Source organism: Lissotriton helveticus, chromosome 5_1, assembly GCF_964261635.1.
Source record: "Lissotriton helveticus chromosome 5_1, aLisHel1.1, whole genome shotgun sequence".
NCBI lineage: Eukaryota > Metazoa > Chordata > Amphibia > Caudata > Salamandridae > Lissotriton > Lissotriton helveticus.
Window position 1 is genome coordinate 849,820,424 of NC_136065.1, and position 25,531 is coordinate 849,845,954.

The 25,531-nt window shown below is 49.0% G+C and overlaps 1 protein-coding gene across 1 annotated transcript in view; it reads right to left on the reverse strand.

The window, feature by feature from the left end:
- The window catches only part of LOC144753418 (rap1 GTPase-GDP dissociation stimulator 1-like), a 591,335-nt gene that overhangs the window by 361,040 nt on the left and 204,764 nt on the right, over window positions 1-25,531 (reverse strand). The window lies entirely within an intron of this gene.

Here is a 25,531-nt window from a genome sequence, read left to right on the forward strand (position 1 = left end):
TCAAACATCTAAGGCTGGCGATGTCACCTACCTTCTATCACTCCCAAAGAGAACAGAAATCATATTCAGAGTATATACCTACACACACAGTGATGTTCTTTGTTACATCTTTCATGCAAACCTCTTGCTTCAATTGATATAGAGCCAACACTTTCTAAGCAAGTATATTCAGATTTACGGGGAGGGTGGCTACCAAAGTTGACAATACAAACTTTGATCATTTGAATTCCAAAGAGCAAATGGGCATTGCATTTATTCAAAATATAGAAAGGAAGATCAAATGGCTTTGTGTGGTTCTAATGGCTCCACTTTGGCCTCTTTCTGCCTGATCTGGAAGCCACTTAAAATATGGCTACTTATGCTCTTTATGTCACATCTGAACGGATAAATGGTATGTGAGAATAAATGCCTCTGTTGAGGAATATTTAGGCAGGAGGCTACGTTAATAACAGATGCCTTTTGCAGATAACACATTGCTGACCAGTAAATCCACAGATATCAGTGTCGTTGGGTTTGGAAACAGTCAAGTAATAGGTACTCTTTTTTGGTCATGGGCAGACTTGATCAATGCTGAGCCTTTTCTCCTGAAGGTTTCCTTTGCCATAATACATTTTTAAGCCTGGCATTGTGTTGGATCACTGAAACCATAATATGCTCAGTAATACACAATGTTGCTAACAAATGCTAACCATTGAAATCGAGGTTATCTCTAGGTATAGGTCAAATAGACAAATGCCTATGTGTCACTTTGTGGGCTATCAGCCACTGCCAGCCAGGATGATGCATGGTGTTGGGACTGATGTCCCACTTGAATTCCGGTTAAACTTTTCTACAGTGTGCTGCCATGCAAATCCATTTAATTCATTCAGTGAAATATTAAAAACAATAGAGTATTGCGGGTGGTTCAAGTCGTGTTTAACTTTTCATTATTCTGGGAGCCTTTTGTTATAATTTGAATTGTTTGTCTAACCTAATGTCACTGACCTGGTTGCTGCTAGCCTAATTATATCAGGTGGATTTGTCATGTTCCACTGACTATACAATGCTAATAATTTCTTCCAAAAATATATCTTGTGGTCATTGCTGACTTCTGCCCTTAGCTCTTTTTACAAAATCTTTTAACACCTCAAAATATCCCTTTTCCAAAGGGATAATTTTATTGTCTGTAGTGTTCAACAGAACAGAATATTTGGGTGCAATCAGCCTTCAGATGATATATGATAACTTCATATTATGATCTACTAGAGAGTACTAATTTTCCTACTATTACGAACTTAGAAGACTTTAGAACTGCCTCTGGTAGCAGGCAGACTGAAGTGATGTCAACAGTGACCACTTAGCAAGAGTGATTCGATTTACAGAATGTGCTCAATAAACAAAAGACTCGCTTATATGTAAGATAAAGTGTTTAATAATAGTAATTACCTTGATAGTGAAAAATAGAAAGCAACAGGATTGGTCCAGTCAGGTGCAATACCTTGTGTGATGTACTGAATCAGATCAGGTTTAAATTAAGCTTTTTATTAGAACTGTTTTCACAGCATAATAGAAGTGCAACACATCTAACCAATTCTACTACTTTTCTGTGTGTTACAGGATGTGTTGGAGGCGTGCTTAGGAGTACTAATAAATAGAGCTAGGTACACAAAAATGTACCCCCTTTAGTACACCATTGCCCGACACAGCCCTGATCATATTAGTAAATCAGGTTCTAAAACTGATGTTTCAGTGAGAGCTGCAGCAGTGTGCCATCAATCAATCGCAATCATCTTTATTCAGTCAATAAAAAAACATAGAGATGTACAAAAGAAGCAAGAAATACAGTTAAAACATTTACACATTCAAAATTATGGTAATATGCCTGTTCCAGTTGAAAAGAAGCTAACAATAGTGGTAATTAAAACATCAAACTTCATAACTTTGATACCACCATTGCGAAAACATAACAAAACAGGTCAATTCATCAGTAATCATTCGCAAGTAGATATTGTGAAAAATTTAAGGTCTTAAGGTAAGTAATCAGGTAACGCTTACGAATGTCAGCATTCAAATTACAAAGTAAAGTAAAGTGCATAATAGACTGTACAAAAACGTTATCCCAAGGACAAAGGTTGGATTGGTCAGTTGGAACCCATACCCTCACCAAATTAAACAGAAAGTGCACAGCACACAATCTGAATCTCATCAGTAAAAGCTAGTGTTCTCTACCAAGCTAAGGTATGGTTCAATGGTAGAAACAGTTTTTAATACGACTTATAATCTTACAAATAGCTTGAGTAGTTAATTATAAATCGCAATACTCGCTATATTACGATTACAGTGGTGGGACCTCCATAGGACCGCTGATACTTGATTCCGTAGTGCAATGGTCAGAGACCACAATATGCCGGCGGGGCAGCAATATATTATGAGTCTCCTCACTGCTCTCCTTTTCATGGTGGTGAGCCTGCCATAAATAGGGTGACAGTGAGAAAACTATGTGGGGGGGGGGGGGGGACCTGTATGCATGCACTACTAGTTCCTCCATGGCATAGACTGCCTGACATGGTGTAGTCCATGCTGTGCAGGAACGCGCTTTGGTGGTCCTACAGCAGTACTTTTCTAAGGCTCAAATGTGAGCCTTTGAACAATACTGCCATGGGACCGCCAAAGAAACTGACTGCCAGAACAGAAATGTACTTCTAAACTGGCTGCTGGTGTGCGGATGAGTTCGGCGAACTCCCAGCAGGGCACAGGCTAGGCAGCCTGCCGGGAGATCGCCAAACTAGTAATGAGGCCCTAAATCTGGCCCATCCATATCCGTGAGAACACTATTAATGTAGTATAACCACAGAATTTTCATAGTAATACCCAGATATGGGGAGTAGGCAAAGCCATTTTTATGATGTCTTTTAAAAAAAGGCTGGTGAGGTTCTTTTTGACAAATGGATGAAGAACTACTTAGTGGTAATGGGAAGAATATGTTATCTTCTATTTGAAGAGGATTGGCACAAGCTTAACCACAAATCCCAACTCCATAAGTGGCAATCTATATAAATTTACTTTCGTGAATACCCAGCATAGAAATTAGGTGGTTAGATACTAGTTTAGGGGCGAAATCAAAGACTGCCCATTTGATCTAGTGAATTGTTGCCTTCAGGTAGTTAAAAAACCTTGACCATTTACCAGAACAGTCAAATGGGACTTCCAGTTAAGAAACTGAGTGTACCTTGCTGATAGAATGTTTGTTGATCCTGAAAGATATGGATTTTTTGGTTTTAGGACTTCAAATCATAATAAAGGCTCTTGATCAATTGGTTCTGAGCTCAAGATGGTCTACAAAAGAAACTAAGATCTCTAACAATTTCTGGAGACCATTAGCAGTTTGGACCATTAGCACTACATCATCTGATATAGTAATGCGGAGATTGGGCTACAACCCACTTGTGGCATATCTTGTCCTTCAGCACTTAATGTATGTTTGGGCTGGATAATATAGAGCATAAAAAGGAATGGGGCTAGAACACAGCGCCACGGCACTCTTCTGCGTGGACTGAATGAATTGGTACATTCACCACCCATCCAATAGCTTGCCTTGGCTGAGATTTTAAGATGCAATTGTTTCAGAAAATTCACAATAACCATGTCAACCCCGAGGGCATGCATGATGGACCAAAGGTTAGTTCTCTTAATACAGTCAAAGGCAGAACCTAGGTCCATATGGGCCATGTGGATAGACCCGCTTTAATAACCATGGGGCATATTATCAAGGGGCTTTATCTCCGCTTTTTTGGCTTTAAAAGCCAAGAAAGCGGAGATAAAATTATCTCCCTATTACCAAGCTGTCGCTAACACCAGTTAGCGACAGCTAATAGGAGATAGTGACCATCTTGGGCCCCGCTTTGCATGTCAGTGATATTTATCACTAATGACATGCAAAGTGGGCGTGCCAAGATGTTAGCGACTGAAAACAGTCGCTAACATCGCTATCTCCTATTACCAACTTTTGGAGATATTCGCGCTAAGCGCGAATATCTCCAAAAGCTAACACTTGCCCAGGAGCAGTTCTTAGCCATGTTATCCAATGGGAGGTGGATAACATGGCTAAGAGCATTTGCTCGATAATGCATGAATATCGCTGACTTTTCAGCGATATTCATGCACTGCGGCCGTTTTTTATCACATTTGCGATAAACCTTGCTAATAGCAAGGTTTATCTGCGATAAAAATCGCCGATGTGCGGCGATAAGTTTTGTCTCTAAACAAGTTAGAGACAAAAATTATCTCTATTGGTTGGTAATATGCCCCCATGTATTTAGAAGTCACTAAATGTAAATTAAAGCATTGTACAACCGTGCCAATCGCATCCGTAAAACCATATCGCAGGCCTGAAATAATGTGAGTATCATTGGCCCAATTCACCAGCCTGTCCATAATAATTCTATCTGCAACTTTTGCAATACAATCAAGCAGGGAAATTGGACTAAAACATCAAGGTTCTCCGTAATCATACTGTCTAAATACATGGACAGTAATTAACCTTGACCAACAAGAGGGAAGGTGGAGGATGTGTCTCTATTTAGAATGTTATTAATAACTGGTGCCCACAAAGCAATGTAATTTTTATAAAAATCCATAAGCACCCTATCAAACGCTGGTGCTTTTCCATTAGGAATGGTCATAATTGCCTTTACAGCCTCCTCAACAGAAAAAGAGTAGGAGGGACACAATGCCACGTATAGTTTAGATCAGTGTCTCTCCAAGTGTTTTGTTCAGAATAAATGTTACTAGAATGGGTAACCCAATCATCGGCCTGAATAGACATTGTTTAAGTAGGATAAAAATTGTTCGCAAAAAACAGGAGAGCTTATTGCCTTCAAGAAAGCACCCCAATCCTTTAGAGCATTAGTATCTTGTAATTTGCTTTAGGTGTCCTCCCTTGATACAGTTTTTCTTGCCAGCAGTGAATTATGGTAAGCATTTCTACAAGCCGAACCTCAACCTTGTAGCGTTGTGTTTTATTTCTTTGGGGTGCAACAAGAGAATGGGCCATAGGGTACGACATGTCAAACCATTTCTAAATTTTGCAAATTGAATGGAAGGAAGTTTATATTGAAACGGGATCTGCATTACCATCAAGATATCTGTTAGAAATTGGGTTTCTGGTTGGCAGAGATATTTGCCCTGTCCAAGCAGGATCCACAATTCTAGTCAGGGTACACACTAAAAGATAACCTGTGCCCACCCTCTGGCAGCTTGGCACAGAGCAATCAGGTTTACCTAGAGAGGCAATGTGTAAAGTATTTGTGCAACACAACACACAGTAACACAATGAAAAGACCACAAAAAGACACCACACTAGTTTAGAAAAATAGACAAAAAGTTTATGAATAAATCAAGACCAAAATGACAAAAATCCAATAAACAGAAGTTGAGTTAGGAATTTTAAAAGTATAAAAAGAGTTCTAGCGCTTAGAAGCAAAAATTGCCAATGGGGGTTATCTGGTCACTCTGGACCAGGACAAAGTCAAGAGTTCAAGCTGACCACGATGTAGCACTGGCCGGGGACAAGAGCTACGCAGGCCCGGACACCTGAGTACCTTGTTCCTGATCGCAACCGCACGATGCGGGGTGCAGACGAGCTTTGATTTGATGTCGAGCCCACAGTCGAGGTGATGCAGCGACCACTGCACCTTCACCGGCCTGGTCGCCCCCACGCTCCTCGTGCCTCCTGCTTCCTGTGCCCTACCTGCCTCCTGCTGCCTGTGCCTTCCTGCTGACTACGCCTACTCCTGTGCCTTCCTGCTCGCCTACGCCGACTGCTTCTTCCACAAGTGCCCCAGCCGCCGCAGGGCCGCCCGCCAGCCCACACTCGTTTTTTCCCCGCCGCTGCCTGCCTGCGGCCCCGCCCCCCGCCAGCCGATAGGCTCCCACGCTCCCGCCTCCCAGCGGACCCTCCCTCCCGGCTCCCTTCTTAAGGGGACCCTGACTCCTCATCTGGAGCGACCACTGCGCCTTCACCGGCCTGGTCGGCCCACGCTCCTCGTGCCTCCTGCTTCCTGTGCCCTACCTGCCTCCTGCTGCCTGTGCCTTCCTGCTGACTACGCCTACTCCTGTGCCTTCCTGCTCGCCTACGCCAACTGTTTCTTCCACAAGCGCCCCAGCCGCCGCAGGGCCGCCCGCCAGCCCGCACTCATTTTTTCCCGCCGCTGCCTGCGGCCCCGCCCCCCCGCCAGCCGATAGGCCCCCACGCTCCCGCCTCCCAGCGGACCCTCCCTCCCGGCTCCCTTCTTATGACGCCCCCAGAGCGACCGCGCAGCGGACGCGCGCAGCGGGAGCCCCGAATGAGCGCCGAAGGTGCGCCAAAGGTAAGCCCGTCTGCGCCCGTCCGCGCCTGGCCCGCGCCCAGCGCCAGACCCCTTGGTCCCCACCGCCGATGCAAGACTCCACGACAGACCTACAACGCCACCACTCTCAACGCACTCAATATTGGCCGGAACCCTGCCTGCTACCGAGCCACCCCGAGACGCACCAACGGACCCTTCGCCTGCAAAGCCTGCCGCTTCACCTGCCACCGGACCTGCACCGCCCCCGCCGACTCCAACACTAACAGCAACCACTTAAAGTGCATCCTGCTGAACGCCCGATCCGTCCACAGGCACGCCGTGGAACTCTGGGACCTGCTCGACGCAACTACACCAGACGTCGCCTTCCTCACCGAAACCTGGATGAACGCCTCCTCAGCGCCCAACATCGCCATAGCCCTCCCGGACGGCTACAAGATCACCCGGAAGGACCGCGTCAACCAGACCGGAGGAGGCATCGCCATCGTACACAAGAACACCATCCGCATCTCGACTAACTCCGACAAAACCTCACCGCCGCCGAGCACCTGCACTTCCAGATACACACCGACCCCAAAACCACCCTCCGAGGCACCCTCATCTACAGGCCACCGGGACCACGCATGCAATTCAGCGAAGACATCGCAGACTTCATCAGCCCGCACGCCCTTCCCTCCGCCGACTACATCCTCCTAGGGGACCTCAACTTCCACATGGAGAACAACAACGACAGAAACACCGCCGCCCTCCTGGACAACCTCGCCAACCTCGGACTCAAGCAACTGGTGGACACCCCCACCCACTACGCCGGACACACGCTTGACCCTGTCTTCACATCCAGTAAGCACGTCTCCTTCAGCCACGCCACCGGAATCCACTGTACAGACCACAGCTGCGTCCACTTCAGCTTCAGTAGAACTACGACCCACCTCCATCCGCAACGGGTCCCCCGCCGCAGCTGGAACAAGATCACCGCCGAGCAACTCACCACCTCCCTCAGCCAGAACACTCCCACCAGCACAACGGACCTCAACGTAGCAGCCAGCAACCTTACCAAGTGGCTGACCGCCTGCGCCAATGACCTCGCACCACTCAAGAACCCTCCCAGCAACCCCAGAAGCAAGAAGGCCCCCTGGTTCACCGACGAACTCAAGGAATCCAAGAAGAAATGTCGCACCCTCGAGAAAGCCTGGCGGCTCAACCGCACCACAGACAACTGGACTGCCCTCAAGCACGCCACCCGCAAACACCATCAACTGATCCGCGCCACCAAGAAGACAGCACTCAAAGAACGACTGGACAACAACGCCCACGACAGCAAAGAACTCTTCAGCATCGTCAAAGAGTTCTCCAACCCCAGCGCCGGAACCAGCGACATCACTCCCACGCAAGATCTCTGCGACTCCCTCGCCTCGTTCTTCCACCGCAAGATCGCCGACATACACAACAGCTTCGACTCACAGACCACGCACCCTACCACCGAACCAACGCCCGCCACCACCACCCTCTGCAACTGGACCCCGATCAGCACCGAAGACACCACCCGCACGATGAACTCAATCCACTCCGGATCACCAACCGACCCCTACCCACACCACGTCTTCAACATAGCCGCCGCCACCATCGCACCCCATCTCCGAGACACCATCAATGTCTCCTTCCACACCGCCACCTTCCTGGAGAGCTGGAAGCACGCCGAGCTGACCGCCCTCCTGAAGAAACCAACAGCGGACCCGACCGACCTCAAGAACTACCGTCCCATCTCGCTCCTTCCTTTCCCGGCCAAAGTCATCGAGAAGACCGTCAACATACAGCTTGCCGCCTTCCTCGAGACAAACGGATCCCTTGACCACTCGCAGTCCGGATTTCTGGCCAACCACAGCACCGAGACCGCCCTGATCGCAGCCACTGACGACATCAGAACCCTGACCGACAACGGGGAAACAGCGGCCCTCATCCTCCTGGACCTCTCCGCAGCGTTCGACACAGTCTGCCACCGAACCCTAGTGAAGCGCCTCAGCAACATCGGAATCTGAGAGAATGCGCTAGAATGGATCATCTCGTTCCTCAACGGAAGAACCCAGAGAGTCCGCCTCCCTCCGTTCAGATCCGAGGCCACCGAAGTCATCTGCGGCGTACCACAAGGATCCTCTCTCAGCCCGACCCTCTTCAACGTCTACATGAGCCCCCTCGCAGCCATCGCACGCCAACACAACCTCAACATCATCTCCTACGCCAACGACACCCAGCTGATCCTCTCCCTCACCAACGATCCCACCACCGCCAGAGCCAACCTCCACGAAGGGATGAAAGACGTCGCCGACTGAATGAGAAACAGCCATCTTAAACTGAACTCAGACAAGACGGAAGTCCTCATCCTGGGATCATCACCCTCCGCCTGGGACGACTCCTGGTGGCCCCCGGCCCTGGGCACCGCCCCCAAACCTACAGACCACGCACGCAACCTGGGCTTCATCCTGGACTCCTCCCTGTCAATGACCAGACAAGTCAACGCCGTTTCTTCCTCGTGCTTCAACACCCTGCGCATGCTCCGTAAGATCTTCAGATGGATCCCCACTGAAACCAGGAAGACCGTCACCCAGGCACTCGTCACCAGCCGACTGGACTACGGGAACGCCCTCTACGCCGGAATTACAGCCAAACTCCAGAGAAGACTCCAACGAATCCAGAACGCCTCCGCACGACTCATCCTGGACATCCCCCGACACAGCCACATCACCGGACACCTGAGAGAACTGCACTGGCTCCCCGTCAGCAAGAGAATCACGTTCAGACTCCTCACCCACGCACACAAGACCCTACACAACCTGGGACCCAAGTACCTCAACGACCGAATGATCTTCTACACGCCCACGCGCCAGCTACGATCTACCAGCCACGCACTCGCCACCGTACCGCGCATCCGCAGAACCACCGCCGGAGGAAGATCCTTCTCCTACCTGGCAGCCAAGACCTGGAACTTCCTCCCCACTCACCTTCGACGTACCCAAGACCATCTCTCCTTCAGGAAGCAACTCAAGACCTGGCTGTTCGAGCAGTAACACACCCCCTTCCCCCAGCACCTAGAGACCCTCCCGGGTGAGAAGCGCGCTATATAAATGCCGTGTTTGATTGATTGATTGATTGATGCATCAACTTTCTTCATGCATTGGTGGCGATGCCTTGGTTCCAAAGACATAGCACTGAGCTGAGATGCATTAGTTCTGAAGTGCGATGAGCAGGGTTTCTCCATGGGGTCAAGGGGATGCGTCGGTCTCCTCACTGCCGCTGCCACGATATGTGATTCCGATGAGTCAGGGTTCTCAAGGCGATGTGTTAGTTCTGAGAGCGATGCGACGATTCTACTCACGCAACTGGGGTGATGCGCTGGTTCTGCTACTTGCAGGGTGGAGATGCGTTGATTTCTCTGGTGCAAGTATCTGGTCCACTTCAAGTGAACCAGGCACAAAAGCAGATGCAGAGACTTTGATAGCCCTGAGCCTCAAGCAACAGGAGGCAATCCAATTAGCCCTTGGAGATAACTTTAGTTGTGAGGCAGGATTCAGCCCTCCCTCAGCAGGATCAGAGAGCAGCAGGCAACAGGGCAGCACAGCAGAAAATGAGGTCTTCCATATCAGCAGTCCCGCAGAGTGTCACTCCTTGATGCAGCACAGGAATTCTTCTGACAGAGTTCAGTTACAGGTCCAGAAGTGTCTTATTTGGTGGGGCTAGAAACCCAGTACTTATGCCCAGATGTGCCTTTGAAGTGGGGGGTGACTTCAAAGAAGGGTCTTTGAAGTGCATAAAAGCCCTTTCTTACCAGGCCTGGCTCCAGACTAGCTGTAGGGGGTATGGACTGGAGTGGATTTATTGAATACTTGCTAAGAGAACAATTTCCAGCGCAAAGTATTGTTTATTTGCAAATAAATTTATGTAGGCGCGATGGGTGTTAATACACGTAATCATGAAGAAATTGATTTATTTGTGTAAACGAGGGATTATGTAATTGCATATTTTTGGTATCACTTTGATTTTTTGAGTTCACACTTATATTATACATAGAAGACGAGGTAGAGACAGAGGGCTTTATTGATTTGATTGCATCACTAGTGGGAATTGGGTAGCACCTTGCCTTATGGCCTACCCAGGGCCTACCTTAGGGGTGACCTATGTGCAATAAAAGGGGCGTTTATGGCTTGGCGAAATGTTTTAAATGCCAAGTTGAAGTGGCACACAGGCGCAGCAGTGCCAGGCCTAAGACATGTTTAAAGGGCTACTTGTGTGGGTGGAACAATCTGTGCGGCTGGCCCACAAACAGTATTTAATTTACAGCCACTGGGTATATGGTATACCACTTTACAAGAGACTTACAAATAAATTAAATATGCCAATTGTGTATACACCAATGTTACTGTGTTTAGGGGAGAAGTACATGCACTTTAGCATTGGCCAGCAGTTGTAAAGTGCTGAGTCCTAAGGCCAATAAAAGGATTCTGCAAAAAGAGGAGGTAAGCAGGCAAAATGTTAGGGGGAAGACCGGTCTAAGGCTGACAGGTCTAACACCAATGTAACATCTCATTGAAAATTGTGGCTACCAGCTCCCTAAGAAATAGGGAGTAGTTCACCAAAGCCCATCTGTGTCCAACACCTTTATCATGAATGGTTTTTGCTCCAGGATAAGAGGGTGCAATCTGCTATTTATAAAATATTCTAGGCCAAAGGGGCATATAAATGATTGTGGTCCCTGAAATTGGCAACAAGTACTTTGAAAACTGGTATCAAGTTTAACAGCCCCTTGGAATATAGATGAAGTCAATTGTGCTGCGCAGTAAATATGGGTATGTGAGGAGTCTCAGATTCACCAACCTCCTCAATATTATTCAAAGTGAAATCTGAAATCAAAACACTGAAGGCCGCTCTCTGAAGGTCATGCCTAAAGTGTGATACAAAACTTGACATCTAACGAGTTAGAAACCTTGTAGGCCTCAATAAATCAGACCAGCTCCTTTATGTTGCTGGAGCAGTTACGGTTAAAATAATTTTCATAAAATGTATCAATAAAATATTATCCATATTCTACTATTTAATAATAAATCTTGAAAGTTGAAAAAGTTAGTAGACAAAAGTTTAACTTTGCAATTCAGACTAATGGACAATACAGTCAGAATTCCCCCATTGGCCCTACCAATGCTGGAATGGTTGCTGAAACAGCAGAAGTATATCCATGTAGAAAAATATTACTCAAAGACTTTGAATAAAATAGAATCAAAGGATTTAATAAAAGTAAACCATTCAACATTATTCTGTGTTGAATGGAGGCCTGCCATGACCCATGAAAATATATTAAAATTATTAGGAGGAACATGGCAGGTGAGGAGTAAGAAGGGATGGGGTTCACAAGAGCAGGATCACAGAATCTCTTTGCATGGTTCGAAGAGAGCAGTCAATCATTATTTTCCAAATATTCCAAAGATATAAACTTATTATGAGTAGGGGATCATAAACATATTGTCGAAGGATGGCCAGATCTTTTATAAGTCATTGAATAGGGTTTGTTGAACAGACGATTGAGAGGTGGCTCATAAAAATACCCTAAAGGATACACCTTGATTCAGCTATGCAAAAGCTGCACATTACATATTTAATACATCACTTTCCCAGCCAGGAAGGCATATCTGAAGTTCACATCAAAACATTTGCCATGCCATAGTTTGGTACTATTACCTACCTCTGACATACTCTTTACCATGTTGCTCTCATCATAAATTTTGCAGACACCTGCTAAGTGGGTACTGTTGGACTTTGGCCCTTAGGGCAGGTTCACCCCTAGACTTTTTGCTTGAAATGGTGACCTGGAGATGGTGATTTTTGGATTCTGCGCACTTTCACTGTGTCCCAGTGGAAAGTGCGTGCGCACTCTGAGTGCATGTGCTGAGCTAGGCCTGCCCGCCCATAGGAATGCATGGGGAATGTATGTGTCCCTGGTAGTTCCTGATGCATGGGGTGTACAGGCTTGAGTCTGGTATGTGTGAACTCGTGAGAGTGAATGCTGCGAGATGGTGTATGCAGCATGTATGTGTCTAGTAGCGAAGCGCCATTTCTAGACATGGCTGTACGTGTGCTGTGAGGGTGCTGGCGTGTGATTGGCTGGAGCTGGCTGGCATGCCAGGCTCCAGGAAGTCTGGATGGGTCTGCCCGGTGGTGAGTGGGAGATCTGCATGAGTAATGTGTGGGAGGAGTGTACCTGTGTCCTGGATGGGCTGGGTTTTCCCCACACAATGCTGGCTCCGCCCCCCTGTGGTGTGTCTAATGACCCAAGCCCTGCCAGTGAATAGAGAGGGTGGTTGAGGTAAACAGAGTACTCAAGAACCAGCTGCGACTGGTTCCGCCCCCACTCTACACCCTTGAACAAAGGAATGCACTGTATAAAAATGGGGCTGTGTCCCCACAGAAGTGGTTCTCTTCCAGGATCCTGAGGGGGCTGTTGCTGCTGCTGCTGGGCCAGAGGACCGCCACTTGGGGTGTCTCCCTGCCTGGAGACCCAGTGTGCTGGCTCTGGGCCCAGCCTTGTCCCCCCTGCCTGCCCAAGGACTGCTGGGACTCTGCCCTGCTTGCTGAGGGCACCTGGGACCTTTATTTTACTTATAGCGCCTGGGAGCGCTGGATTTTGTTCTAGCGCTTGAGAGCGCTGTATTTGGCATTTAGCGCAGGGAGCGCTGTAAATTGCCTTTTAGCGCTGAGGAGCGCTTTGCCTGCCTAGCGAGTGCCCACCTCGCTTATTTTGGTTAATTTGCCCCCTGGCAGGTGCCCACCCTGCCAGGGACCTTGCCGCTATATTTTAAGTTTACCTCGAGGGAGCCCACTCCTCGGTAAACTCATCCCCCGCCTACGAGTGTTTGGAACGGGCCGCCGCGCTGCCCGCGACGACCCGGAAGTGCAGGGCCCGTCGGCCAATCACAGCGCGGCCCCGGGGGAAGCGACCGGAAGTCCCGCCCCGCAGCCGCGACCTGGGAGTCAGGCAGGCCGGGGGCAGGAGAGAGGCAGGCGGAAGCTGTTGCCTGCCGGGGCTCCGGTGCCGGAAGGAGAGCCCCGCGCTGCACGCGGAGGAGTGCAGGAGAGAGAGGAGAGCTGCAGCGCCAGAACCCGGTGAGTGCTGGTGCCTTGGAAAGGAGAGGGGGGCGTCGGGACACATTGCCGGTGTCCGCCCCGCCCCCTCTCATTACCGCGACCTCAGGGGCAGTTTCCTTTTGTTTCTGAGCGGCCCCGGTTGGCAGAGGGCCGCTCCAACGACCTGAGGGCCCATTTGTTGGTGAGCCCTGAGAGGCTCAGGGGCCCAAATGCCATTTCGAGTCCCCCGGGAGGGACTCCAACGCTAGTGACGGGCCCAGAGAGGCTCGTGTAGGCATTGTTGGTTCGAAGAGCCTGCGAGGCTCAGGGGGCATTTGGTGTCTGTGGTGGAGTGGCCCCAGAAGGCCCCACCTTGCCCCACCTTCTTGCGAGCCCCGAGAGGCTCAGGGGCAGTCCATTTGTTTAGAGCCTAGAGAGGCTCCCCACGTGGCCCCCTCAATTGCACCAGTTGCCCAGCACTTTGTGGGCAACTGCTACGTTTAGGCTCCTGGACATTGGACACAGGGCGTCCTAGCCCCAGAGAGGCCAGTTGGCCTAGGGACAGTCACAGGTGGTGACTTACGTGAGTTTGGCGCAATTGTTATTGTTTTTGCACCTCTGAATGTATTGTTTATGCGTCATGTGCCTTTACACCTCTGAATGAATGTTATGCATTGCATCATGTGTTTTCCTCTTACACCCCTACAGGTATTGTGATACATAGGTGGTTGTTTTCTCCCTAGTACAGGTGGTGCTAGTAAGGTCCTGGTTACCAGTAATTACTGGTTGTGTGCTATTTTGTGCTATATTCTATGTACTAAGTGCTATTTCTGAAAGTGCTACTTCTGATTCCTGACAGTGGTCCAGGTGGCCCTGTCTTGTACATATCCCTTGTAAATTCTGCCCGTGCCTCTGGCACATTGTAAAGTGTGTGTTTTATCTAATGTGTTTTGGTGTAATACAAAGGCTATTTTTATATAACCTTGTGTGGAGTTTCCTTTGTGGTGGGCCTTTGGTTGTTGTTGCTGGTGTGCGTGCGCAAATACTTAGCCTACATCGCCTCCAAGTTTAGCCTTGCTGCTCGCGCCACGTTACCTAGAGGGTGAGTAGGGGTTATCTTGGCGTGTTACTCCCTTGCCCTGACTTGGGTGTGGTGGTCTCTGACTGACTTTGGCGAAAGCCCTGGCCAGCCAGGGATCCCATTTCCAACATTGGCGGCAAGCGGTGGGATAAGGATTTGTGTTTGCGTTGTACCACAGTAGCGGCTGGCCGCACTTCAAAGCTCTGCATTTTAGATGACCACATTTTAGGGGATTGTTTTTGAAATTCCATTGTTTCTTCTCCTGAAGAGTGTCATTTGATTGTGTTCAGTACATTTGTCCCCCGCCCTGCTTCCAGAGTTTGGTACCTGTGTCGCTTTTGGTCAGGTTGAGAAGTCAGGGGTGGTAGAAACTGCCTTACCGATCCGAGGGGAGGGTGTGTGTGGATGAATGGTGTGTTTTCCTGGACGCATGAGTATGAGTTCTCTTTGATAAGGAGATTGTTGAAGTTTTGGAATTGTGTCCTCTTACTTCAGATTGTTCAGTCCCCTGTGTTGCACGTGTCTGTGAGCATCTTGCCAAGATGGAGTCTGCTTTTAATGTCTGGGGTCTGTTTTTGTATGAACTGAGAGAGTTTTTCGAAGAGAGAGACATTGCAGTGAATGAGTCAGACACCCAGTCCCAACTTAGGGGTAACCTAATCCAATGGCAGAAGGAGGACTGGGAGCGTGAGCACAGTGAGGAGAGGGCCCTGGTCTCACACCATGAGGGCGGTGGGGCAGAGGGGAGCCCTGAAGAGTCTGAGGAGGAGGAAGAAGATGACAGCACAGGGACGCCAGCAGAGAGTGAGGACCCCATAGATAGGGAGTCCCTTGCTGGGTCCAGTTTAGGAGGCAGCGCCTCATCCCTTTCCCTGTCCCCAGAGGAGCTGGAAGATAGGAGGAGAGAAAGGGAGCACCAGCTGGCTTTAGAGAGGCTCAGGTTGGAGCATGCCCAGGCTATGGCACAGCTGGGCATTAGAAAGCAACAGCTGGAGGTTAAGAAGCAACAGCTAGAGACCGAGAGGGTCTTAGCGCAGGAAAGGATAGAGGAGGCTGAGAGGGCCTCCACCAGAGGCGAAGTAGCTCTGGAGGGTAGACTATCCCCTGCGCGCAGTGTTGAGTTTCTGGATCCCCCAGGGAGGGTTGGGTCCAGTGGTGGCAGCTATTTAAATCTCAGTCTAGAAAGTCCCAGTTCCCAGAGTATGGTTCCTGTTTCCCCAGAGGAGGAGAATAGGTTGAGGTTTAGGAACCTTAGGAAACCGTCTCATCAGTCTTGGGAAGACTTTGAGGATGACTGTTGTAGAGCCCTGTGTGATTGGGTACGGGAGCCCACGAAATGTGATTGGGACCTATTGCTCGATATGTTTCTCAGAGAGCAGTTGCTCAGTTGTTGTTCACCAGGGTTGCGCCAACACCTGTTAGGGTGTGGATTGTCTGAACCATGTGAGCTGGCAGAGGAAGCAGACCGCTGGGAAGGGACCAGAGGTTCTGTAGAGTCATTGGTGAGTGACTCCAAAAGTAGTGGGTCAGGGATCTTCCAGCCCAGCATGGTGGAAGAGGCTCAGTGTAGCCCAGCGAGGTCCCAGTATAGTGAGAAGGGTGGAGGGGCTGACTGCCTGGCTCAGTGGAGCAGGAGTCAGTGGGTGGCTGAGAGCCCCCAGAGGCCCGAAGCCCTGTCTCAGAACCTGGGTGGTTTCTTGAGGGAACACCAGGTTGGGGACCTAGGCTGTCCTGTTAACCCAGTTGAGGAGGATCTCCTAGTGAGTAGAGGACCTGGAGCGTCTGTAACCAGAGCTCCTGTGGTTCTAGAGTCTGGCAGTACCGCTCCAGTAGGGAGGGTACAGGAGTCCAGAGTGAGGAGTGATTGGGGGAGTTCCCCAGTGGAAGGACCAGTGGGTCAGGGACTACCCAGTTGGGCTAGGTTCCCGTGTAGTGACCATGGTGACACCACTTCTGGTCTGGGGGATCTTCGCGCACTGTCAGGTGGACAGGGAGCGGGAGATCTGCGCCAGACAGACAGTAACACGACACATGGGCCATGTGTCAGCCTCAGGGGGATTGTGTGTGAGTCCCCAGAAGTCCTGGAGTGCCAGGCAATTGTTCCACCGAAGGTTTTAGACCAAAGGTTGGAAGGCCAGGTTCAGGATCAGCCTGACCTGAAGGGTAGGACGACTGTAACCAGTGTCCTGACCGGTTCTTCTTCCAGAGGAACTTCTCCAGGTGGGAGAGGGCAGACCTCTGGAAGGGGGTGCAGAGGGTGGGAGAGCCCACCTCTGACCCCGGTGCAACCTGAGTGGATAAGCCCTGGGTTGGAATGGCGTTCTAGGGGTACCCCTCGCAGAGGGAGGAGGAACCCTAGGAGAAGAGGTAGGGGGAGGAGAGCCTTCCCTGAGACTCCTGGTCCGCCTGAGGTTGTAGGCCCTAGGCTGGAGTACCAGTGGCAGTCTAGTCCTGTCTTGCAGACAGGAAGAGTGGAGAATGGCTCCTATGTGCCAGGGGTTACTACCCCCCGCTCTGCGAATTGGCATGGACCAGTGGCACCTGGGTGGCCCAGGGCCTGGTCCTGGCCGCGGACAACTTGGGAGTACCAGTGGGGTAGCCCAGTTGGTCCAGACAGTGTGTTTAGAGGGAATCCCATGGGTTCACCATGGCGTAGAACAGGAGGGTGTCCCTGCAGTTGCGGGCCTGCGTCCGTGTTCTATCGCCCCAAGCAGGGAAGTCCATCACGGTGGTGATTGGTCTCCCCTGCGTTTTGGCTGGAAGGGGGTTATGTTGGACTTTGGCCCTTAGGGCAGGTTCACCCCTAGACTTTTTGCTTGAAATGGTGACCTGGAGATGGTGATTTTTGGATTCTGCGCACTTTCACTGTGTCCCAGTGGAAAGTGCGTGCGCACTCTGAGTGCATGTGCTGAGCTAGGCCTGCCCGCCCATAGGAATGCATGGGGAATGTATGTGTCCCTGGTAGTTCCTGATGCGTGGGGTGTACAGGCTTGAGTCTGGTATGTGTGAACTCGTGAGAGTGAATGCTGCGAGATGGTGTATGCAGCATGTATGTGTCTAGTAGCGAAGCGCCATTTCTAGACATGGCTGTACGTGTGCTGTGAGGGTGCTGGCGTGTGATTGGCTGGAGCTGGCTGGCATGCCAGGCTCCAGGAAGTCTGGATGGGTCTGCCCGGTGGTGAGTGGGAGATCTGCATGAGTAATGTGTGGGAGGAGTGTACCTGTGTCCTGGATGGGCTGGGTTTTCCCCACACAATGCTGGCTCCGCCCCCCTGTGGTGTGTCTAATGACCCAAGCCCTGCCAGTGAATAGAGAGGGTGGTTGAGGTAAACAGAGTACTCAAGAACCAGCTGCGACTGGTTCCGCCCCCACTCTACACCCTTGAACAAAGGAATGCACTGTATAAAAATGGGGCTGTGTCCCCACAGAAGTGGTTCTCTTCCAGGATCCTGAGGGGGCTGTTGCTGCTGCTGCTGGGCCAGAGGACCGCCACTTGGGGTGTCTCCCTGCCTGGAGACCCAGTGTGCTGGCTCTGGGCCCAGCCTTGTCCCCCCTGCCTGCCCAAGGACTGCTGGGACTCTGCTCTGCTTGCTGAGGGCACCTGGGACCTTTATTTTACTTATAGCGCCTGGGAGCGCTGGATTTTGTTCTAGCGCTTGAGAGCGCTGTATTTGGCATTTAGCGCAGGGAGCGCTGTAAATTGCCTTTTAGCGCTGAGGAGCGCTTTGCCTGCCTAGCGAGTGCCCACCTCGCTTATTTTGGTTAATTTGCCCCCTGGCAGGTGCCCACCCTGCCAGGGACCTTGCCGCTATATTTTAAGTTTACCTCGAGGGAGCCCACTCCTCGGTAAACTCATCCCCCGCCTACGAGTGTTTGGAACGGGCCGCCGCGCTGCCCGCGACGACCCGGAAGTGCAGGGCCCGTCGGCCAATCACAGCGCAGCCCCGGGGGAAGCGACCGGAAGTCCCGCCCCGCAGCCGCGACCTGGGAGTCAGGCAGGCCGGGGGCAGGAGAGAGGCAGGCGGAAGCTGTTGCCTGCCGGGGCTCCGGTGCCGGAAGGAGAGCCCCGCGCTGCACGCGGAGGAGTGCAGGAGAGAGAGGAGAGCTGCAGCGCCAGAACCCGGTGAGTGCTGGTGCCTTGGAAAGGAGAGGGGGGCGTCGGGACACATTGCCGGTGTCCGCCCCGCCCCCTCTCATTACCGCGACCTCAGGGGCAGTTTCCTTTTGTTTCTGAGCGGCCCCGGTTGGCAGAGGGCCGCTCCAACGACCTGAGGGCCCATTTGTTGGTGAGCCCTGAGAGGCTCAGGGGCCCAAATGCCATTTCGAGTCCCCCGGGAGGGACTCCAACGCTAGTGACGGGCCCAGAGAGGCTCGTGTAGGCATTGTTGGTTCGAAGAGCCTGCGAGGCTCAGGGGGCATTTGGTGTCTGTGGTGGAGTGGCCCCAGAAGGCCCCACCTTGCCCCACCTTCTTGCGAGCCCCGAGAGGCTCAGGGGCAGTCCATTTGTTTAGAGCCTAGAGAGGCTCCCCACGTGGCCCCCTCAATTGCACCAGTTGCCCAGCACTTTGTGGGCAACTGCTACGTTTAGGCTCCTGGACATTGGACACAGGGCGTCCTAGCCCCAGAGAGGCCAGTTGGCCTAGGGACAGTCACAGGTGGTGACTTACGTGAGTTTGGCGCAATTGTTATTGTTTTTGCACCTCTGAATGTATTGTTTATGCGTCATGTGCCTTTACACCTCTGAATGAATGCTATGCATTGCATCATGTGTTTTCCTCTTACACCCCTACAGGTATTGTGATACATAGGTGGTTGTTTTCTCCCTAGTACAGGTGGTGCTAGTAAGGTCCTGGTTACCAGTAATTACTGGTTGTGTGCTATTTTGTGCTATATTCTATGTACTAAGTGCTATTTCTGAAAGTGCTACTTCTGATTCCTGACAGTGGTCCAGGTGGCCCTGTCTTGTACATATCCCTTGTAAATTCTGCCCGTGCCTCTGGCACATTGTAAAGTGTGTGTTTTATCTAATGTGTTTTGGTGTAATACAAAGGCTATTTTTATATAACCTTGTGTGGAGTTTCCATTGTGGTGGGCCTTTGGTTGTTGTTGCTGGGGTGCGTGCGCAAATACTTAGCCTACATCGCCTCCAAGTTTAGCCTTGCTGCTCGCGCCACGTTACCTAGAGGGTGAGTAGGGGTTATCTTGGCGTGTTACTCCCTTGCCCTGACTTGGGTGTGGTGGTCTCTGACTGACTTTGGCGAAAGCCCTGGCCAGCCAGGGATCCCATTTCCAACAGGTACCTACCCAATGAATGACTTTGGAGAGAGTTTTCGAGTCTCCCAGTCCCCAAACAGCAAATGTCAGCCTCTGTTCTGTTTGTCATCTTACGTTAGTGCTCTGCATGACAATATTGCATGATTTGAAATGTCCCTATCCAGACCTAATCACGCAATACCAAAAACTGCATCAGACAGTTACCAAAACGAGCCCTACTTTAACTTTGGTGACTGACTATATCAACTTATGCCTTTTTCCTAACTATAGTTTATAATTCCTGCATAGTAAAATTACCCATGAGCATAGAACCAAGGTACCTATCATGTCCATACCACCACAGTATTGAACCCCTAATATATAGCTGTGATTACCACTGTAAGCAATCGGGTTATTAGTTGAGGGTGGTGGAAACGTCACTCAGGTAACAGGCACAATCATTGTCAGGGTGAACCACAAAAGTCTCTAAATTCAACTGTGCTTGACCCTCTGGTAGCTTGGCACAAGACAGTCAGGTTTAGCTTAGAGGCAATATGTAAAGCATTTTTTCAGCATAAAAACAGTAATAAAGTGAAAATATAACACAAGAAGACTCCCAAGCCAATTTAGAAAAATAGAGTCATTTTTAATAAATAAATCAATACCATAATGACAAAAATCCTATCAGTAGAAATTGAGAAACTCAATTTTAAAGTTTCGAGTGAAAATAAATCCTAAAGGCACAAAGCGTCACTCGTGGTCATTTGGTCACGATAGACCGAGGGAAAGCCACAAGTTCAGGATGATTGCAATGAAATGCGGGTCGATACAGAGATAGGTTAGTCCCACTGAAAAGTTACCTTCTAAGTCTGGTGCGAAGAGTTCCACCTGCGATGGAGGAGGCTGCGAGAAACAGGCTCAGAGTCGCAGACGGTTGTCACTGTAGCGTGAAGAGCAGGTCAGGCGATGCAGATGATTATCACTGTAATGTGGAAAAGTAAATTTTGCCATGTTCTGTGTCCCTACGTGTCGTCCATCATATGTTATGTGTGCATGATTAAATATGCATATGTACTCCCCATGTCCGATTAATGACGCAATTACAGTTGTGTCCACCTCTAGTATGCCAGTTTCCAGTCCTCGTGAATACTACGAATATCAGGCCTATGTAAAGCTACGTTGCCACGTTTCTCAGTGTGCACGTTATTCTATTATAAAGTCCCCGTTTCTAGGCCTCAAAAGGGCCTGGACACTAGATACAGCTCCTGTCTCCTGAAGCCTCGCTGAGGAGCGATACAGCCCCCACCTGTATCCTCGACCCTTCACTTACTTCCTGCCTCGCAGTGCCCGGTCCAGCCTGGCTCTGCCTCTGAGTCTGCCAAGAGTATGTTATGATTCCAGTTATCAGTTCAGCCCTCCTTCCCTGCATTCCTAAAGCTACTGAATCGCATCAATAGTTTCCGTCATTGTCTAGCCTTCACGTCTCCACGTTAGAGAAATACTGCATTTAATGGTCATTTAATATTCTTCAACACGCACTACATGTAGAATAATGCATGGTCCAGTCTTAGAATCAAGTTAGCCTTTCCCCTCTTGACTTCTAGTTTATATCAACATGTTCCCTAAACATCAGATACTAGATAGGGTTTAGGTACATGTCGCTCCGACCCTCCAGACTTCAGTCTCTGCTCCTAGCACAGAGTTCATAGCCCCCAGCTTCTCCTAGTAATACGTCATTGCCAGTTTGCGCGCACCATTAGGTTAGAGGTCCCGGCTCCTCAGGTAGCCCCCTCCATGGTTTCCGCCCCATTCATGACATATTCTGTTACGTTTGCATCACATGTCTATGTATACGCCCTGTTACACCTTCTTCTCACCCTTATCTTTCGCGACTGCTACGCGTCACACCTACTGCTCCACCCACTGTTACGCCTATTGCAATGTAATGCTATGTGTTTGCGTTATGTATATATGCTCATGTTTTGTTATTAAAAGTTTTTCCTTCCCTTGTCCAGATCCTGCCCCCGGCAGCGCTGCCATCCTATTCCTGTGCAGGTTGTCCTGATCCTGTCCTTATGCTGTAATAAACCTGCAAAACTCCCACTACCTCGAATCTTGACTCTTATTTTATTGAGCTATCTGTTATTCATTCATGCACTCAAAAATAGGGTATTATTTATTTATTTACCACATAATGGCGCCCGAATAGGGACTTGCCCTTTCCCCACGCGTCGGTGAAGCCACGCCGACCCCCTGACCCTCTGCAGTCGTGACGGAACTCTTCTGCGCAGTGGCAGATATTTCTGCTCAAGTATCCCTCAGTTTAGACAGAACAAGGGGACCCTAAAGGTATAGCATAGGGACCTTGGGCATTACATATTGTAGAAAACATTGGTCCCTATATGAAAGTAATGAACACAAACCATAATGATCATACAATTAATAAGTCGTATGTCTACTGTCCGTCCGGACAGGCTTTCAATTTTTTATTTTTTGAGTATAAAGTTTATGCGTTTCTCGGTAATGTCAAGCGGGCACAGCCGTGACCTTTAACATACAAAAGACAACAACAAAAAAGATGTGAAAAGCAGAGGATCTGTCTGTACACTTGCGTTTCAGTGAGTCAGACTTAGAATATTTACATAAACCGCACCATTGCATCATACAATAATTATTTAGGACGTTTGCATATGGGGTTAGAGGTCGACGTTTCGATGTCTTTCTAAAATGCAGACATCATCATCAGGACATTACATGACATTATTGTTGTCAAGGTTAAAATTCCACATTTACTTTACACATATATTTACAATGGACAAGAGAGGGGGGAAAAAACAAAGAGATACATACAATTAGTAAAATATCACATATGACAACGAACCTCCTATGTACATCAAGTGAGGGTAATTACCCCGTGTTTTTAGTGCAGCCATGTCGTTCACAGTTTCCACCGGTAACTTTCCTGGTGACAGTGGTAGCATGCACAAAGGGGGTTTTTTAACCTAGAGCAATTAACCTATGTTTCACGGTATCAGGAGTGATGAATAGTGACTTGCGACGAGGGACACCATGCAAAACAGTTGGCAATGAAATTAGGTGAAGATCACTTGGCGTTTTGCGAGCACAAAGAAGTTTCTGAATAGTGAAGTGCAGAACAGTTTCTAGGTAGTGGAGTGCATCGCCGACAGTGCGCATACAGGCGTGCAAGGATTGAATAATAAACCTACGTGGTAACATTTCTTTCCTGCTGGAGAAATTAGCGGTACCGAGAGGGTTACTGCGCTATGACAGTAGATCTATAATTGGTAAACAAAAAGAGCTGCCCGTTATAGCTTTAAGTTATCTCGCATGCAAAATAGGCGAACGAAAAGACGGACACGTTACCTTAGGAATGACCGGGATTCATTACCGCGGTGTTCGCGAGCGTCAGTATTCAATGATACATGGGCAGCGCAATGGCTTATCTGCAAAAAGTGAATGCAGATATTAGGGGCCGAAAATACATGCCGCTATTGTGCCTATACTCAGGGGATAGTGAAGAACTTACTTGGGATGCAGCTCGGCGGTGCCACGGGTCTGGCGTTCTGGTGCAGGGTCTGGAAAAGTTTGGTTTAAGCCGCGTGGGTTGTGACTTCGGCGGTAGTAAACAGCGTGAAGGGACTGGGTGATGTGAGGGAAGTGAGGTGAATGGCAGTGTTCTCGGCGGCCATTTGTAAGTGGTGAATCGTGCATAGGTGAATATACATTTTCAGCGCTGTGCACAGTTACTGTGAAATAAATATACACATGTGATTAATAAAATTACAGCAGGGACGTCCAATCTTCAAGTCGGTTTAGCCCATTCCGAATACTGTCAGTGCGCAAAATCCATCGTAGCTCTTCCTTGTTTAAAAGTTGTGACATGTCTCCTCCTCTGGATGGGGGTTTTATGGTGGTGATCACAGTCCAGACAAAGTCTTTTTCAGTGTGTCCTTTTTCAGAAAAATGGTCCACCAATGGCGCATTCGCTGTTTTACATTTTATCCTGCTCTTGTGCTGGCCAATCCGAAGTTTTATTTTCTGACTGGTTTGTCCTATGTAGATCAACATGCAAGGACACAGGATGGCATACACTAGATTAGCAGAATTACAATTGGAAAAGAAGTTCCGTTCATGTTTAATAGTTCCAAATTCAAATATCTTCCCTTCTATAGTGGTGTCACAACAAACACATCCCCCACACTTAACATGGCCTGTGAGCGGTGGAAGGCCCCATGCATCATTTATAGTTGTTTTTAGCACAGGTTGAGGGAGAGCTGCCCTGACAAGGTGATCTTTTACGTTCTTGGCCCTTTTAAATGCAAACATGGGTTTTTCTAGTGTAAGTTGCCCCACGTTAAGGACTGGCCAGTGTTTGAGAATGCTTTTTCTAATGGCATTAGAAGCCGGTGAAAATGTGGTAACACAAATTAATTTTTCTTGGGTAGTCTTTTCTTTAGGTTCAAGCAAAGTCTCTCTTGGACAATACCATGCCCTTTTTAGAGATTTCCGTACCAGTTTACGTGGATAGCCTCTAGCTCTTAATTTTTTGCTCAGGATTTTGGCCTCGGTGAAATAATCATCCCTAAAATAACAGTTTCGCCTGATGCGGAGGAACTGGGAAAAAGGTAATGAATCACGGAGGGCCCGAGGGTGGTGGCTAGTATATTGGAGCAAAGTGTTGCGTTCAGTGGGCTTACGGTGCAGTGTGGTAGTGAGACGTCCTTCTGTGTGCCTTATATTTAGATCGAGGAATGGAATGGAATCTTTGCTGGTGGACATGGTATAGCAGAGTCCACCGCTGTTGTTGTTTAACCAGTGTTGGAATAATGCGAGATTTTCTGGAGTATCATTCCATAGGAGAAAAATGTCGTCGATATATCGCTTCCACAAGGCAATGCCATTGTGGAAGGGATTCGACGTGTGGAGAATATTGCTGGTCTCCAGATGGTCCATATATAGAATGGCCAGGTTGGGAGCAAAAATTGCTCCCATGGATGTCCCTTTAACTTGACCATAAAATTGTCCCTCAAACAGAAAAAAGTTTTTGGTCAGGCAAATTTCAAGAAGTTCAAGAATGAATATAGAGGGCACATTATGGGGTCGTGGTCTTGATTCAAGTACTTTCTCTATTACACGGAGAGATTCGAATTGGGGGATATTAGTATACAGAGATTCCACATCCAGCGTACATAGAGACAGCAATACGTCGGCTTTACCGATAGTTCGGCCGATACAAGTGGAAACTCAGATCAAAGCGACAGCCCAGGTCCTTCTAATAGGAATTTTTTAGAGGGGGGCAGAGGCCAACCCAGAGGGAGAGGAAAAACATGGCCCAAACCACCAAACCCGCCCGGGGAACGATTCACACGCCACAAACATTACCAGTGGTAGCTGTGCCTAATGAACCCACCATTAATCCAACAATGAATACTCTAGAAACAGGCCTTCTCCCCATCTTTAACCTCACTAACCACAGGCTGTCTAGCAATGAGATGTCACTGCTCAGCAGAGGTTTATCCTTCGTCCCCACAGTAAGGCCTAATTTCCAGGAAGCACAAACGGAAATCCTAAGATTTTTCCGGAAAATCCGTTTGAAAGGCTATTTCACTCTGAATCCTCCCATACCAAAACAGTCTAATACCCCCTTTAGACCACCGTCTAAATTCTCTCCCACGGCTGGCATGATTCCAGCAGAGATCCCTACATTTGAGAAACTGGTTCTTAAGGATCTTTCAGACCTTGAGGG